The sequence below is a fragment of the Schistocerca americana genome, chromosome 8 (genome assembly GCF_021461395.2).
Source record: "Schistocerca americana isolate TAMUIC-IGC-003095 chromosome 8, iqSchAmer2.1, whole genome shotgun sequence".
NCBI classification, from domain to species: domain Eukaryota; kingdom Metazoa; phylum Arthropoda; class Insecta; order Orthoptera; family Acrididae; genus Schistocerca; species Schistocerca americana.
In genome coordinates this window covers 417,708,304-417,727,415 of record NC_060126.1, presented here as the reverse complement: position 1 = coordinate 417,727,415, position 19,112 = coordinate 417,708,304, and positions in this window count along the sequence as shown.

Sequence of the window (19,112 nt, the reverse complement as noted above, 5' to 3'; positions counted from 1 at the left end):
TTTTGTATAACTCGAAAATTAAGGCTTCTACCGCAAACGTATGCCAGTACAAAATTTAATTACGTTAAATTTCCTACAAAAATGCCCCATTCATTTTTCCTGTAGGACTAAAGACTTGTGTGTAGCGAGCAGAATATAAGAAACTTCTCTTTCATGGTTTTCTAAGGCCAGATATAAAATTGTAGATTGCATAAATTGATATTAGTAGGGGCAGCTGAATCACCCTGTCGGCCTATAAACTGAAAAACTGCTATTTTTAATGGTGTTACTTCCTTATTTCCCAGGCAGTAAATGTTGCAGCAACTTTTCCAATAAGAATAGGTAAACGTAATTAGAGTAGCCTAATGTATTGTCTGCTATTAATGTCAACACATGAAGGGTTGGAGGAAAAGCCAGGCAAGTAAATTTTTATGAAACTCGAGAAAAAGGCGATTTCAATGTATGCACTGTGATTACATCAATACGTAAGTACATATAATAGGTTCTATTTCATAGATTAAACATCCTCGGTGCACTGAACGTGGGAGCAGCCTTCCTGGCATCCAGTGTGTTCCCAGAGTGAAGTTATTTCCCAAAATTCTGTCAAATGTCACGCTGTAAGAGGAAAGAAACAAGGAAGTCAAGCGAAAGAATGCAACAATTAATAGTTACGAATAAATGAATTTCTGACTGTGATAATACAGTAATAGTACTCACATCACGAATTTGTATATTTAGCTATGTGTGACTACCTGAAGAACTTTACTGCACCAAGATGACAAACTTCGTCAGCCTTTTCAAATATTTATACTGTATTTCAGCCTGGAAATTGGAAGGTAATCTAGAATAAAAACCGGAATTGTTCAAGTCTGATTACAGTGAACAAAAGATAACTGCAAAGCTATTGTGTACTAGACAGGAAAGGAATTCTGAAGTTAAATATACTGTTGCACAGCATAACAGTTCAGTTTGGGAAGACAGAAAAATTCTAAGTTCACCAGCTGAGTTTTGTGTCCACAGCGCCAGTGTGCCAACAGCTACAGCAAGTGTTATAAGCGAGTACTCTTGGCAAACAGGCTGGCAGAAATAGCAACCTCAACAAAGCAGTGTGTGACTGCGAGCAATTCAGCAGGGAGTGTGCGACTGAGAGAGAGCAAGGCATGCCTCACTGCGCCTCCTTAACGTTATGTAAGAAGCTTGATTCACTTCACAAGTTCACTCATTTTGGGTTTACCAACATGGCTAAAGCGCCAAAATGAATTGTTAAGCAAATGTGCAGTGGGAGTGACTGTAGATAGCTAGGAATAAAAGAGGACACTTCAGTCATTACAAATGACATCTAATAACAAAACCCCTCCCCAACCATAATAAATACGCCTCCTGGCAAGCAAGTAGTCACTTGATCAGAAGGCTTGATGGCATTCGCTAAGTTCTCTGATTACTGTTACGTAACAATTTGCACAAGATCATTTCAGTTCTCTGGTACATCTCAGCTACACTATTATGTGAGGATGACTGCATCTACATGAGCTGCCAGGAACCATCATTAGACCAGAGCGACGCCTACCGCTGATGAGCCACTCAGGAGACACCAAGCTGTGCTAAGAGCTGCTCTAACATCATAGCCTCTGATCCACCACCGACTTGCTGAAGACTGAGTCAGGACTGGAGGAAGGGAATGACAGCACAGTCATCTGGTGGGCAGTAGTGTTGGTCATCACGGCAGCATGCAGTGCCTGGTAGGGCAATAGCAGTGTCAGGTATCATGGCACCTGACAACTCCACAATGCAGTGTGGGAAGATGAAGAGGAGATGCAAGAGGGACTGAGTACTCCTGCATCATCTGAGATGTCCAGTCAGAGGACCGCAGCAGCAGATAGAAGTGAGGGTCTGTCTCCATGACCTAACAGAGGGTGGAAGATGACATCAGGATTGTAAGATTACTGAATGAACATGTCTTACAGTTGATTCTTCTCTTACTACTTTTGCTGGCATGTCCACGAGCCTACCAGGACTATCCTGAACACAATATGGGCACCAGCTGGGCGTGCTGGCCTCTACAGTTTGGCGTAAGAAGTGCTGATATTGGCTGTCGCCACCATTGAAGAGCCTCGTCTGTAGTAGTGCTCCAGCGGCCAACACCTGCAGTAGTTTTTGGGTGAGAGGGCAATAACAACTAGTGCTTATTGGGGGTGTGTTGTTATACCATGTCCAGAATAAAGCTTAGGGACTGGAAAGTTCCGTTTGGAAACCAACTAAAGCAGTAGACCTATCTCAGTTTAGTGGAAAATGTTCTCATGATTATTTGGTACCAATTAGATGTGTGGTTTGTAATTTGACAGGTCACTCCTCTCCTTGTGATAAATTCGTACCTTCTACATGTACCACCTGCAGAAGATGTGGTTATGTAGCAGAAGACTGTTCAGAGTATCGCTGGGCTGTGATCAGCCTGCCATAATTAAATTAGAGTCTATCTATTAATTGATAACTGCTTGGGAAAAATACCAGAAACAGAGAACACTGGAACTAGCGACACAGTGACTGTTCTTGACAGACGAAATGAATAAACTGATAGCAGAAAATGAGCAGCAGAAAGCAATTATTTCACTTATCGAGCAGTTGTTGCAGCAATTGAGGTCAAGGGTTGACAAAGTGAAATCTGAGGTAACTTCCTTCTGTTCCTCTGGATCCTTATGCCGTGAACATAAGAACTTCTTGCTGTGGTGAAACGTCAGAGGACGTGAATTTGTTTATAAGTGATGTCTGGCCAATAGCCACATTTCATAATTGGTTGGAGAAGGTGTGTTTGCAGACGACAAAGGTACACTCATGGGTGATGCGAAAATTTATGTTTTGTATCATATAGGTTTAAGCAAAGTGTCAACATTTTCAGGATTAGCTGGGGGGCTACAGCATTTTGGGAGACGAAATAGTGTTCAATTCTTTAGGGAGTAGTTGAAAAGGTTGATGCAGAAAGATAATGACGCAGTGGAGGAGTTTTCTGACAGAATTTGGTGCACAAACATACAGCCATACAAGTTAACTCAAAATCCGTAGGTGCATAGAGTGCTTCTTACAGAGGCAGTGAGTAGGGCTTTGGATGTATTTATGCAGGTAATTCCAACTGATTTTTCGCGACAGGTGCAAATGTAGAACCCTGTGGATCTATTCGCAGCACTGTGGGTTGTGACATATAAGAAATATGCAGTGTGACTAGGACACATGGGGATCAGAAAATATTCATATCAGATAAGGAGTGTTACTGATGTGGGAAAGAGGGCCATCTAAACCCACAGTGTCGCCAGCCACAATGTTTTAACTGCAGGCATTTTGGACATAAGTTTCAGGAGTGTAGGGCCATAAGTCAGGAAAAATGGATAAACTGGAAGAAACTGTTAAATGGAAAAAGACATGTTCCTACTGTCAGGAGACATTCCCAGTAATAATAGTGCTGAGGTAATTCATGCAGTGGCGGGATGTTGCTTGAGAGTTTGGTTGAAAAATAAGAAGTGCAGATTACTTGTAGACACTGGTGTGTATGTATCAGTTGCCAGTCTGAGTGTTTTGGACATGAGGGGACTGGAAACTCTGAGGTATAGATTGTGCACAATAGAGGACAACAGGTTTGATTCAGTAGGAACAACACAGCTCGAGTTTAAATAGAAAATGTATGGTTTCACGAGCAGATGGAAGTGTTGCCAACTGTGAGGCAAGGATTTTCTGCAATACTTGGGTTAGTCTTTCTGGATGAGCATCACGCTAAGAGTGACTTTCCACAACACACACTTGGACTCAATGGGAACTTGTTCATAATGGATACAACAGTTGCAAATGTTTCTAAGTCACAAGGCACACCCATTGCTAAGGTATTGCCAATTAAACTGTATCTAAGTACGTTAAAGCTGGTTTAATATGATAGAGTACTGGCGGGTACAGGAAAGCTGATCAGGGTACTGACATACCACAATGTGGTTTATGCTTAATAGAGCCATTGTGAAGTTATCATATGTTAGATGAAAAGCATTGCTTTATGTGAAGAAGTACAACAAATATGAGGGATGCAAATGGGCAAGCTGTGATACTGATAAATGTAGACAACTTAGGGCAAGAGGAAATAGATCTCCCAGAAGGATTGGTATTTGCCATAGTAGAGGTCATGGATGAAGAGGACATCAATAATTCGAGGTTAGATTACAATGTCATACAAACCATCAGTGGGTGTGCATTGCAGGATAAGGAATGAGGTTGGTCATTTGAAAGGAGATGATTGAGTTAAGATGAAGACATTATTTTTGAAGCACAAATATTTGTTTGAAGTGGAAGGTCCTCTATGGACTACACATATAATGTGCCATCAGATTCTGAGATGGAACTATGTGCCAGTATACTGCTAGCCATACAGATTGGATCAACTAACAGATCAGTAGTTGGCAGATGGATTAATTGAGCACAGCAGTAGTCCATGGTCTGCCAGTACAGTGTTTGTTCTGAAGAACAATGATGCTGGTGGTCAATTCTCGCACTGGGTCTGCCTATCAGGACAGATTGGAGACAATGGCAGACTGTAGGAAAGTCCATTAAATAGCATATTACTTCACACATTGATATTTCTTAAATATTTCACATAGATCACACGTTTTTCCTAAATAGTTGTACGTAAGTTCTGTAAATCATCCAAGTTATTAAAGTTACAACAACGTGATTTCCAGGGCAATCGAAGGAGTACCATTTGTGTTGTGATTACAAGTACTGGAATGAAGGAACTGTAATAGATGCATACCCAATTCTGAATATACGGAAACGTTGGATGACTTGGGCAGTGTAGCTTTTATCAACAATGGATCTGAAGAGTGGGTACCACCAGATCGAGGTACATCCAGAAGATAGATAGAAGACAGTACTTGCCACGCACTCTTGTCACTACAAGTATAGCAGAATGTCTTTTGGATTAAAAAACGGGCATGCTTCTTTACCAATTGTTATTGGATGAAGTTCTTCATGGTGTAAAATAAAAAAATGCGTAATGTTTATTTCGACGCTATTACAGGGTCTTTTAAAGATTTGGTCAGCACACTGAACGACTGGAAGAAGTGTTTAACATGTTAAGATCTGCATGTCTCACACTTAACATCGACAAGTTGAAAGCCTCCTACTACGTCTTTGTTGCCTTTCTATTAATGTGGCAGTATACATGTGAAGTGTTACGACAGAAAAAGGAACCTGTGACCACTGGAGGCAGTGCCACAAGTTCCTCCAAATGTCGTAACACAACATACACACATATGTAACACTAACTAATGTAAATCCACCCGATGATGGAGGTTTAAACCTTCGAAACGCGTCGTGGAAAAAATAAAACGGTGACTGGTAACAGTAAACTTGTTGTTTCATTTAATTCAAGTATGCTTGGTTTGTGTAACTTAACGATCTTGTAGATCATTCCAAGACTGTGTAATAATCCTCTGTCTTCTCTCGCCAACTTACTCAGTTGAGTACCAGGATAAAAAAGTAAGAGGTAGTCCAGAATAACTAATTATTTAACAAATAAGATTCATTTTAGCACAACAGATAATGCAAGTAAGGGCTCCGGTAACCAAGGAAGTTAGCCATCTAAACCTCTCACTCTGACATGATCCATACTTTTATCTCATTAAATTTTTGTACTACTTGGATTATCCTCAATCCAAGATGGTTAAAATGGTGGAGAGTGTGGTCCAAATCATCACATGTAATGTGGGAGGTTTTTCTCTTTGGTAACATTATTTTTTGTTACAGCTTTCATGCAAATGAGATTAAGGAAATTATTCATTAACAATATCCTTGCGCTCTTGGCATGTATTTCTTAACTAACTGGTCTCTTAGGTACGACATGCATGTGGATATTGGTGGGCGCTATGTTGCTGTACTGGGAGACAGTAAAATCTATATAAAAAATGAATTTCAGTATGCAGTTCAAGCATGAATATCTAGACCCTCCCCACTAACCTACAAGACTGGCCATGCAACGCTATTGAGAATGAAATTTATTGGGGCAGGAAATCAAAATTCTGTTGATGTAAACACCAAGTAATTTGGTCAGGAAAATGGACAAGCAGACATGAACATTAAGAGTAACACTGACACATTATACAGTGATATATCCTATTGATTGCTTCACATGCACACGTTATTTCTTACTCTGAATTTCGACAAGAGCGTTTAACATCTTGCGGTTTTATGTGGCCATCGCCAGTTTCGTAGATGACAGTCATTCTTATCAACATTACTCACCATTTTAATGAGACATTCTTGGATTGTGGCAAAATCGTCTATCGCAAATGCCTCAACTGAAATACCTCAAGGACAATCCATTTCTTCCATGCTTTCCTCACCCTCAGTAATGATTCTTGGGTTATATTAAATATAAAATTCACACGATTTACCTATTCTTACTAAACTTATGATGCTGGCAGTCAATTTTCCCACTGGGTCTATCCATGACCAACTGTAGAAACGTTCATTAAATAAAAAATTACTTCACACACTAATATTTCTTAAATTATCACACGTTTTTCCTAAATACCTGTACATAAGTTCTGTGAATCATCTAAGTTATTCAAGTTACAATGAAATGGCTACTTCTGACAAAGGACAAGTCCCAGTTTACTGATAAAAATCTCAAATATTTATCAAAACTGCAGACATTAATCGCAAAAAGAAAGTAAATTGAAGATAGAGCTCATCTAAGATCAGTTGTGCTTAAAGAACAAAAAAATTGACTTTATTCAAATGGATGGGGTGGGGGGGAGGGGCGGGACTCCATGCTTGCACCTGGAACCGAAAATCCTAATTGCTGAGTTTAATATTAAAAATTACTACAGATGGGTGACTGTAAAGAAAATTTGATTATCAGTCGCCTGTAAGGGAATGGATCAGATATACAAATGATATATCTCAGCCCTATTGTTTTAAGATCTTCATATGGTGAAGACTATCACTGGCTCCATGTTCACATTCTGCAGTCCCGGAAATGAGTAACCAAAAGATGGCGACTATCTCCAAAAGTTCCTCTGGTTTTCCTGAAGGGGTGCGCCGACCACTGTGGGCGAGCGGTTCTCGGCACTTCAGTCCGGAACCGCACTGCTACTACGGTCGCAGGTTCGAATCCTGCCTCAGGCATGGATGTGTGTGTTGTCCTTAGGTTAGTTAGGTTTAAGTAGTTCTAAGCATAGGGGACTGATGACCTCAGATGTTAAGTCCCATAGTGCATGGAGCCATTTGAACCTGAAGAGGTGAGGGAACCACTACCAGTCCCTGAAGCCTAGATGGAAACATGTGTATCTTTGACTCAAGTCACACAAGCATTTATGTTGGCACAAGAAACTAGAATCTCAACAGCTAATCTATCTTTGATACTCCATCACCCAGCAGACAAACTTTCCCTCGCGAAAACTCAACATTTAATAATACATACTAACGTAGAGAGAGAAGGATACGATGTAGATAATTTGATTTAAAATATACACAGTGATAATGTCCCTTCTTCATCAGAGGTTCACAGAATAATATGAAATAAGAGAGAATGACAATTTATGTCATTGAGGCAATAAAACTACTAGCAATAAGTCCACATGATAAGGCAACGAGATGGTATAATTGGTTCCATCTCAAAGTGTAGTTATACTCGAACACTGGTGAACTACCTGGGGCATATTATCTTCCAGGATAGAATGAGGATACATCCCGACCTCACTTGTGCTATATGTGGCATTGGACAGTTAAAGAATTGCAGTCATTTATTGGGTTGGCTAATTACTATCGAAAATTCGTCAGAATAAAGGTGTGGCTTTTCTTCGGACAGCAGAGTGCAAGAAAGCGTTTAAGAATTTGAAGGAAGCGTTGCCATCCAATCCTGCGTTAATTTTTCTGGATTTTACAAAGGAGCTAATATTATCATTGATGCAAGCAGCAGTGCTCTGGGAGTTGTTTCGAGTCAGGAGGCAGATGGGAATGAACATCTGGCAGCATTTGCATCTCGTAAGCTCAATAAAGCTGAGAGAAATTATTCGAGAACTGAGAAGGAATTACTAGCTACCATATATGTTTTTGTTGCTTGTTCTATGTGTGTCAGTTCAAGGCAGTTTCGGATCAAGCATCCTGTAAGTGGTTACTGGGGTAAAAGGCACATTCATATTGGCTTGCGAGATGGGGTTTAAAACAGAGTGAATTCATAAAGTGAAGTATGCAAATGTTAATTATGGAAGTCAGGCTGTTACAGGTGTTGGGACTAAGTCAATATGACTGGAAGCAGGCACAAGCAGCTGAAGAGGAATACCAGCTGTATGGCAAGCAGCAGCAGTTTGTAAGACAGGATGGGCTCCTCTGCAGCTCGACAAAGCGCTGTCTGTGCACCGTCTTTCCTGGTGCACTTCCAACTAAAGTTTTGTGCCAAGCACATGATCATGCACTCCTGTGTCATGGAGGCAGGGGAGCAACAGACAGTCGAGTTGCAGAAAAATTTTGGTGGCGAGCATGACAACAAGATGTGGACCAATAAGTCCAGAACTGTATTCTATGTGCACAAAGGGCAAACTTGAGTCATCAAAAAATTCAGCTTCAGTGGTTATCTGAATCAGACAAACAGTTTCCAATGGCAGAGGTTGAAAATGGCTCTGAGCACTATGGGACTCAACTGCTGTGGTCATAAGTCCCCTAGAACTTAGAACTACTTAAACCTAACTAACCTAAGGTCATCACACACATCCATGCCCGAGGCAGGATTCGAACCTGCGACCGTAGCGGTCGTGCGGTTCCAGACTGTAGCGCCTTTAACCGCTCGGCCACTCCGGCCGGCTGCAGAGGTTGAACTCTTAGGACACTTTAACAGAAATTTAGTGGGAAAGAAATATGTGTTGATGATGATCGATCATTTTTCGAGATATTTGGTAGTTGTGACAATACTGGATAATAAGCAAGTACAGTGGCACAAACTATGGTCAATAACTGGTAGCTCAAATTTGGAATGCCAGAGACCATAATCACAGATCAAGGAACAAATTTTATGTCTGATCTGATGAAGCAATTATGCCAATTGTTAAGAGTCAAGAAATTTCGTACCAATTCGTTTCATCCTCACACAAATCAGCGTACAGACGAGTCCACCGTATGATATGGAAGAAGTTGAATTACTATGTAAACAGCTAACACTTGGACTGTGACTTGTATTTAAGTTAAGTCACATGTGCCTATAATTCTAAAGTCCACACAGTGACAGGACTGTTACTGTATGAGCTGGTGCGTGGGCATAAAATGCTGTCACCTTTTGATGTTTTGCCGCCAAAGTTAAGCGCTGAATGCGAGCATGTGAAACATTCTACATCTACATCTATATACTGAAAACCACCATGAATTGCATGGCAGAGGCCACGTCCCATTGTACCACTTGTTAGGGTCTCTTCCTGTTCCATTCACATAAGGAGCGTGGGAAGAATGATTGTTTGAATGCTTCTGTGCGTGCAGTGATTATTCTGACCTTATCCCCAAGATCCCTGTATGAGCAATCGATAGGGGGTTGTAGTGTATCCCTAGTGTAATCGTTTAAAGACGTTTCTTGAAACTTTCTTAATAGGCTTTCTCAGGATAGTCTTCATTCCTTATTTTATCAGTCCACCTAATTTTCGACATTCTTCTGTAGCACCACATCTCAAATGCTTCATTTGTCTTCTGTTCGAGTTTTCCAGCAATTCATATCTCAATACTGTACAATGCTGTATTCCAAACATACATTCACAGAAATGTCTTCTTCAGATTAATACCTATGTTTGATACTAGCAGATTTTTCTTAGTCAGAAATCCCCTTTTTGCCAGTGCTAGTCTGCTTTTGACGTCCTCCTTTCTCTGTCCATCATTAGTTATTTTGATGCCCAGTTAACAGAATTCCTTAATTTCATCTACCTCGTGATCCCCAAATCTAATTTTAAGTTCTTGCTGCTCTCATTTCCGCTACTTCTCATTACTTCCATCTTTATTCGATTTACTCTCAATCCACAGACTGTTCATTCCATTAAACACTTCCCTTAATTCTTCTTCGCTTTCACTGAGGATGTCATCAGCAAATCTTATCATTATTATATTTGCACCCTTAATTTTAATTGTATTCTTGAATCTTTCTTTTATTTCCTTCACTGCTTCTTCGATATATATGGTGAACAATGGGGTGAAAGAGTTCATCCCGACCTTATATCCTTCTTAATCCAGGAACTTGGTTCTTGGTCTTCCACTTTTATTGTTCCCTCTTGGTCCTTGTACATATTGTATATTAATCCTCTTTCCATATAGATTACTGCTATTTTTCTCAGAATTTCTAACATCTTTCACCATGTTACATTGTGAAACATTCTTTCCAGTTCGATAAATCCAATTAAAGTGCCTCGATTGTACTTTATTCTTACTTCCGTTGTCAACCACAATGTCAGAACAGCCTCCTTCGCGCCTTTACCTTTCCTGAAGCCAAACTGATCGTCATATAACACGTCCTCAATTTTCTTTTCCATTCTTTGGTATGTTATTCTTGTCAACAACTTGGGTGCATGAGCTGTTAACCTGATTGTGCCATAATTCTCGCAATTGTCAGTTCTTTACATCGAAATTGTGTGGATGTTGTTTCTACAGGAGTCTAATGGTATATCTACGTTCTCGTACATTCGACACGCCGACTTGAATAGCCGTTTGGTTGCCACTTCCCCCAATAATCCTGGCAGTTTTCCTCAGAAAACTTCGAACAGCTCTCTTCATTCCTTAGTACTTCCTTATCCCACTTCTTTGCACACTGATTCCTCCTGAGTAGTCTCTTAAATTTCAACCTAGTCTTCATCATTACTAATTGTAATCCAGGTCTATATCTGCCCCTGGGTATGCATTACAAACCAATAACTGATTTCGGAATTTCTCCATGATTATGACATAATCTACCTGAAACCTTCCCATATTTCGCACCCTTCCCCAAGTATACCCCCTCCTCTTGTGATTCTTGAAAAGAGTAATCGCTATTTCTAACCGATATTTGTTGTAGAACACCATTAGTCTCTATCTTCTCTCTTTCCTACTACCAAGCATTTATTTTCCCACAACCCTATCTTCTACTCCCTCCACTACAACTGCATTCCAATTCCCCAGACTTTCAGATTTTCGTCGCCCTTTACACACTGAATCACCCATTTAGTATCCTCATACACTATGTGATCAAAAGTATCTGAACACCTGGCTGAAAATGACTTACAAGTTCGTGGTGCCCACCATCGGTAATGCTGGTGTTCAATAAGGTGTTGACCCACCCGTAGCCTTGATGACAGCTACCACTCTCCGAGGCATACGTTCTGTCAGGTGCTGGCAGGTTTCTTGGGGAATGGCAGCCTACACTTAACGAAGTGCTGCACTGAGGAGAGGTATCGATGTCGGTCGGTGAGGCCTGGCACCAAGATGGCGTTCCAAAACATCCCCAAGGTGTTCTATAGGAGTCAGGTCAGGACTCTGTGCAGGCCAGTCCATTACAGACATGTTACTGTCGTGTAACCACTCCGCCACAGACAGTGCATTATGTACAGGTGCTTGATCGTGTTGAAAGATGCAATTGCCATCCCCGAATTGCTCTTCAACAGTGGGAAGCAAGAATGTGCTTAAAACATCAATGTAGGCCTGTGCTGTGATAGTGCCACGCAAAAAAACAAGGGGTGCAAGCCCCCTCCATGAAAAACACGACCACACCATAACACCACCGCCTCCGAATTTTACTGTTGGCACTACACACGCTGGCAGATGACGTTCACTGGGAATTTGTCATACCCTCACCCTGCCATCGGATCGCCGCATTGTGTACCGTGATACTGTTCAGTCGTCCAATGTTTACGCTCCTTACATCAAGCGAGGCGTTGTTTGGCATTTACCGGCGTCATGTGTGGCTTAGGAGCAGATGCTCGACCATGAACTCCAAGTTTTATCAACTCTCGCCTAACTGCCATACTACTTGCAGTGGATCCTGATGCAGTTTGGAACTCCTGTGTGATGGTTTGGATAGATGTCTACCTATTACACATTATGGCCCTCTTCAAATGTTGGCCTGTACGCTTTTGTGCTGTGCATGTCCCTTCATGTTTCCACTTCCCTATTATTTCGGAAACAGTTGACCTAGGGATGTTTAAGAGTGTGGAAATCTCGCGCTCAGATGTATGACACAAGTGATACCCAATCACCTGACCACGTTCAAAGTCTCTGAGTTCTGTGAGCGATCCATTCTGCTCAAATGTTCAAATGTGTGTGAAATCCTATGGGACTTAACTGCTAAGGTCATCAGTCCCTAAGGTTACACACTACTTACCCTAAATTATCCTAAGGACAAACACACACACCCATGCCCGAAGGAGAACTCGAACCTCCGCCATTGTGCTCTCTCACGATGTCTAATGACTATTGAGGTCGTTGATATGGATTACCCGACAGCAGGTGGCAGCAAAATGCACCTAATATGAAACACTATGTTTTTGGGGGTGTCCGGGTACTTTTGATCACATAGTGTATAATTTCTCTATCTCATCATTCTCTGCTTGTGACATTGGCATGTGTACCTTAACTATTTTTGTAGTTGTTGGGTTTCTGTTGTTTCTTATGAGAACAACCCTATTACTGAACTGTTCAGAGTAACTCACTCTCTGCCACACCCTTCTATTCATAACGAATCCTACTCCCATTATACTATTTTCTGCTGCTGTGATATTACACTATACTTGTCTGACCAGAAGTTCTTGTCTTCTTTCCGTTCCACTTCACTGACCCCTACTACATCTCGGTTGAGCCTTAGCATTACCCTTTTCAAATTTTCTAGCTTCCCTACCACTTTCAAACTTCTGACATAGCACGCCCCTACTCGTATAGCGTCGCCCCTACTCGTATAGCGTCACTTTTTTGTTGGCTATTAAGTCACTACGGTGCCATTATAAGAAGGTATGGGAAGTTCAAACAGCCCATCCATTGGTTGACATTGTTGTGGTGTCCTTATAATCCCAGATCCCTTTTCTCTGTAATAAGTTGTTTGATATTTCAGCATAAGGCATGAGCTGCACTCAGATGATATTATCTTAATATGCTGAGTTTTGAAAGGGAATTTTGTCTTGTAGGTTGAGTCCAATAGTGCTTTTCATTCTAACACCTTTTCTTGATTAACACTGACCACAGTGAAAGGGGATGCCTTACATCTGGATGCTTCAATCATTTCCTTTAAACCCTCAGGTGTTTTCATGAGTATCTCTGTTTTCCATAATCGAACATTTTTTTGCACTCTTAAGTAGGAATGGCCATTCACAGCGACTGTAATTTTCAATTTTCATCTTCTTCAGGCCATTAGTTTAAGAGTTACATAATGATTGAAGCGGAGGATGGTGAAGTTTTTAGTTTGACCACCAGCAAAAAAAAATGTTCAAATGTGTGTGAATTCCTAAGGCACCAAACTGCTGAGGTCATCGGTCCCTTGACTAACACACTACTTAAATTAACTTATGCTAAATACAACACACACACCCATGCACGAAGGAGGGCTCGAACCTCCAGCGGTAGGGGCGGCACAGTTCGTGAGATAGTGCCTCAAACTACGTGGCCACTCCGCGTGGCTAACCACCAGCAGAATCACAAAATATATAGAGCTGCTCTTCAGTGTCCTCATCCAAGGCATGAGTGATGAAGCGGAAAAGAATGACGTCATTTCATTTGCGCCCTTTCCCACGTATTCAGAATAACCATAAAAAAAGGGTTCGCCCGTTGGAAGGCCATAGACACTGAAAGAGTGCATTGAAAGTTGCCGCTTAAAGTAAATGTCATTGGTTAGTACATTTGGTAGGAATACATTTTTTTGCAAAATCGACGCAAATTCCCACGTTTTTTCCCCTGTCTCCAATTTGAGGCTCCTTTTGAAATAGTAAAACGATGGAGTCTCTTTCTTATGAAAAATGTTCATTGTCGTAGCTAATGAATCTGCGTCTTATATTTCATTGTTGCTGTGCATGCACTGCACTTATCACTAGTGACTACATGTGAACCCAACCGAAATATTGAATTTTGTGTTGAAAATCATTTGGTACGTTTCATAATACACAGACATGACAGGAAGAATTTCATTAAAAAGACTGTACGTTTTTATATTTAAATATTCAGGAAAGTAGGTTTTCTTCGAGTCTCTGAGGCTGTAGTGACTCTGGCGACCCCTGAAACTTATATGATTCTCAACTGTAGTGACAGTGGTATTGCTGAGTTGGCTGTGTTTTGTAGTACGCATACTCCTTTTATCCAAAGCACACATTCACTTGTTTTCAGACTATTCTGCTGATAATAAAGCTTGTTTTTGGTAATTCGAAGCATTGTACGAAATACTTTTGCACAAACATCAAGTCTTAAGCCCGCCCACACACGCTACTGCATGCTTGACAAGCGTGCTTGCTCAAGCCCGCACAAATTCCTCGCGACTCCACACGACTCAAGCATGCAGGTACAAGCATCAGTTTGTTTACATTGGAAAATGTCGAGCACAGACGACGATGCGCTTGCTGTTGCAGCCTTTTTGCTTGTTTTACGGATAAAACAAAAGAGGAAACGCGATATGTAGAGTAAAGAGTGGCTGTCATACAATTTTACTGTGGGAATTGAAGATATATCCTCGTGGTTGGCATAATTACCTCAGAATGAATGAGGAAACGTATTTGAATCTTTTGTCCCTCGTGACGCCTTTGATTAAGAAGCTGGATACAGTCATAAGGGAAGTTGCAACATCACACATTATGATTTCGCTCGACAGGAAGGAGTTATGAAGACCTCAAATACATGTCTGTGTTTTCACTACAGGCACTAAGTGTCATAGTGCCTGAAACCTGCCATGCTGTCTATGAGGTGTTCAAAAGTTTATTTATTTATTTAGCAGCTTATGATGTACATCTATAGAGTAAGACCAAGTACATATTTGCTTTGTCAGTTTTCCAATAAAATACATCACTTTTACTGATTCTAACTATTGTTTTGCTAAGATAACTAATCAATTTTAGCCACAACATTTCTGGAAATCAATATCATAGTTAAAAAATTTTAGATACTGTAAACTGAACGGATTTAATGAGGCATACATAATCTATGTACCTAAATTACAGAACATTTAATTGCAGTAATTCTATGCTATAGGTCCATCATTTTATATATACAGTATAATACAGTCACTTAGCACATACATATTCTAGATCCCATTTTGTTTACATTTATAAAAAAATTATCAGCAATAAAACTGTAGAAAAACAAAATCTTTAGATAAAACAATGCTGTTAAGAAGTTAACACATTTTACCTTTTCTTTTTCTCTATACCTGTGTACATTTTTCTTTTAATGTACCATGACTGTTTGCTTCAGTTACTTTCGTTTGAGAGAAATTCTCTGATTGAATATAAAAGGGGTTTCTAATAGAAATTGTTTGATTCACTGTTTCAACTTATCCTTTGATTTGGCATTAGTGATGTGTTGTGGTAAAGAGTTGTACAATTTTACTGCTATGTAACCGGTGCTTTTCTCATATTGAGTTGTGTTATGCTGCGGAATTCTTAATTTCTTGGTGTTTCTGGTGTGGTGGTGGTGTACATCTTCATTATAGTTAGATTTATCTTTATGATCCCAAGGAAGGAGCAGAATTTTATATATATATACAAGCTGTAGACGGTTAGAATCTAATATTTTTGAAAAGAGGCTTGCAACTATGTGTTTTTCTCTTGTTGCCTATTATTCTAATTGCTCTCTTTTGTAATTTGAATATTTTAATTGACTCAGTCGAGTGGCCCCAGATTTCTATACCATAGCTCATTATAGCATTGAAGTATGAAAAATACACCATGCGCACATCATCTTCAGTTATTAGTCGCTTAATTTGTCTCAGAGGAAAAACAGCACTGCTAAGTTTATTGCTTATATTGGAAATGTGATCTGATATTGGAAATATGACGTGATTAATTTCTTAAAGGTAAGTGAAACACTGTTTTCTCATTATGAAGTTTTGCTCTGGCCACTGAATGTATTTTTGGTTATAAATATTGTAATACTTATTCACGCCAAACTACTGTACATTTTTTGGACTTGAAATGAAAATATTTCATATGCTGGCAAAGTATTTTTCATCAGGACATGCATGGCAACATTTTATCAGTCAGCTATCTGTGTTCATCTTGCTTTTGTTTCAAATGGTTGTTGCCGTACCATACAGCGAGATTTTATTTTACCGGCATTTGATCACAGCTGTCTCTGTACCTTTTGCTTTAGTTTGAAATGGTTGTTGTAGTAACCAACAGCATTACTTTATTTGGTAGGCCTTTGATGACAGTGAATTCAACTGGAAAGCTGCAGGTCATTCATTGCAAATATCTTGACATTTCAAAGCGAATCTTGAATACTGAACTAATACTGTAGTCTTTACTTATTATAACACACGTTTTTCTTTTGGCGCTGCCTGCAGTTGCCCAAATCATTACATATACGAAAAATAATGTTTTAAGACTGGGTTAAAGTTAATCATAAGGATAATGTAACGTTCTAAAATTGTTAAAAATTAAATTTTAGTCTAACAGCAAAAACGAACTTGTGTTCAATGAAAAATAGTATTTTATTTTAATTTTTTAATTAAAAAATTAATAACTTTACATGTTAATTACATATTAATTGCCACTGGTATTACTGAAAAATGATGCAAATGACTCTGAACTGCTTCTGCCCACTGTTGCACAGTAATTGCTGTACAGCAGAGTGGAGACTGCACTCACATCGTAAATTGTGTAGGTGGGCTTCAACTGGCCCATTTCAGCCATGAATAGCGTATCATTTATAATTTTTTCTGCCGCCAGTCTTTGCTTGTGGTCCAGTATGTCTCTCAATTTTACAGCACCTGATTTCCCAAAAACTTCATGGTAGTCCTCATCTTTCTTTTGTTTTGTCTTCGGAAATGTTCGCTAATAACTCCCTGAACAGAGTCCATTTCAGTACCCCTTCTTTTACTATTTGGCCTACTCTGTTTATCACTAGTCGATGGGACAGTGTAAATTTCATATTGCTGTGAATGAGGTAGAGGCACTACTTCCACCTCCAACTCTTCCTCCATATGCTATGATATGGGGAGTGGCACTGTGGTAATTTCATTCTGCAAATAATATTGAACACTCATGAATACTGAACATTGAAAATGAAAAAAATAGCTATATTACACAAAACAATCTTTTTTATAAAACAGTAAATAACAATGCATGCAGTGTTGGAAATTAAATGAGATTACAATTACAATGTAAGTATAGTAATAGGGACAAATATTACCTTCATGTAGATAAACATGTTTTATGCGGGGGAGGGTGGGTGTGTGGGGAGAGGTCACGTAGATGTGTTTGTAGTCTCAAAAAATTTAATAATTTAAGAATTCTATAAAGTTCTTTTTATAATAATATATTTTTATGCTAACATGTTTAAAATTGTGGTTTTTCATTTTTCAGGTTCCTGAAACAGTGGATGAACGGGCCAGCATTGCAAAGGATTTTGAAAGTAGGTGGAATTTTCTACACTGTCTTGGAAGTATAGTTGGAAAGCATGTAGAGATTGTACCTCCAGCTGGAAGTGGATAATTTTATTTCAGTTACAAATATACACAAATGGCAGAATATCTGATGGCGGTGTTCTTCGCAATATTGGATTTTTTAGGAGACTACAAAGTAACATCCTCAACATTCCAAAAGAGAAAAAAGTAGCAAACAGTTCACGAAAACTACCATATGTATTTATAGAAGATGATACATTTCCTTTGAGGACTGATATGCTGAAACCATTCCAACAGAGTGACTTGACCTGCATGGAAAAGAAAGTTTACAACTACGGGATTATGCAGAGCTTGGCGCATTGTTGTGAATGTATTTGGTATCTTGGCAGCACACTTGAGGATTTTCCACACAGCTGTTAATTTGGAAGTCGGCCGTATCGATAATGTGGTAAAAGCAACAGTTGCTTTACATAATTATTTAATGTCTACTGCGAATCAAATTTATGCCTCCACGTGATTCTCTTGGTTTGGAGGACATAGAACATGGCTTGTTCCATAATGACTTAACAACAGAAGATTCTAATGTGCTACCATTGCAAAGATCTACTGCAGGAAACATTCCAGTTGAGGCCAAACATGTGAGACAAGAATTTATGAACTACTTTGTGAATGAATGACAAGTTCCTTACTTACTTACTTACTGATCATACCGGACTCGAGAGTCCATTACCACAGCAACGTATTTTCGCCATCTGTCTCTGTCTTGGGCTATTTCCTTCCATTCACCTTCAATACCTAGGATCCTCAAATCAGCCTTCACATTGTCCTCACATCTACGCCCCGGTCTCCCCACAGGATGTTTTCCCTCTAGGTACCTTACCAGTACTCTGCACGCTGCCCTGCCCTCATCCATTCGAGCTACATCACCCGCCCAACGCAACCTATGGGATTTAATAACACTGATTATGTCAGGGCTTAAATAGAGTTCGTGAACCTCTTCGTTATGCAGTTTTCGCCACTCTCCGCTAATGTCATCCCATTTGCTCCGAAAATTTTCCTCAAAATTTTGTTTTCAAATACTAGAAACGGCTTTTCATTTTGCACAGTGAGAGGCCAAGTCTCACACCCATACAGCGTAACTGGTAGAATAATAGTTTTGTATATTCTAATCTTTAAAGTCCTAGACAATATCCGTGATAAAAGTAATCTATTCAGTGAGAAGTAGCAGGCATTTCCCGCCCGTAAACTCTTCTTTAGTACAGATTCAATACCATTTCTCGAAGTGATGTCCACGCCTAGACACTTAAATGTGTTCACTTTGTCAAACTGCATGTCTCCAACTCTTAACATTTCCTGATCTACTGCTATTGGCATTCTAGTAGTAACCAGGTATTTAGTTTATCTTCACTTATCCTTAGACCTACATCTTCACTAGCCTTGATTACCGCATTCGCATTTGCTGTTACAGATTCTTTCCTATTGCTAATGATGTTTAGATCATCTGCATACCCTAATATCTTAATATTTCCATTTAACTCCACACCCTCTGAATTATCTGCTGCCATTC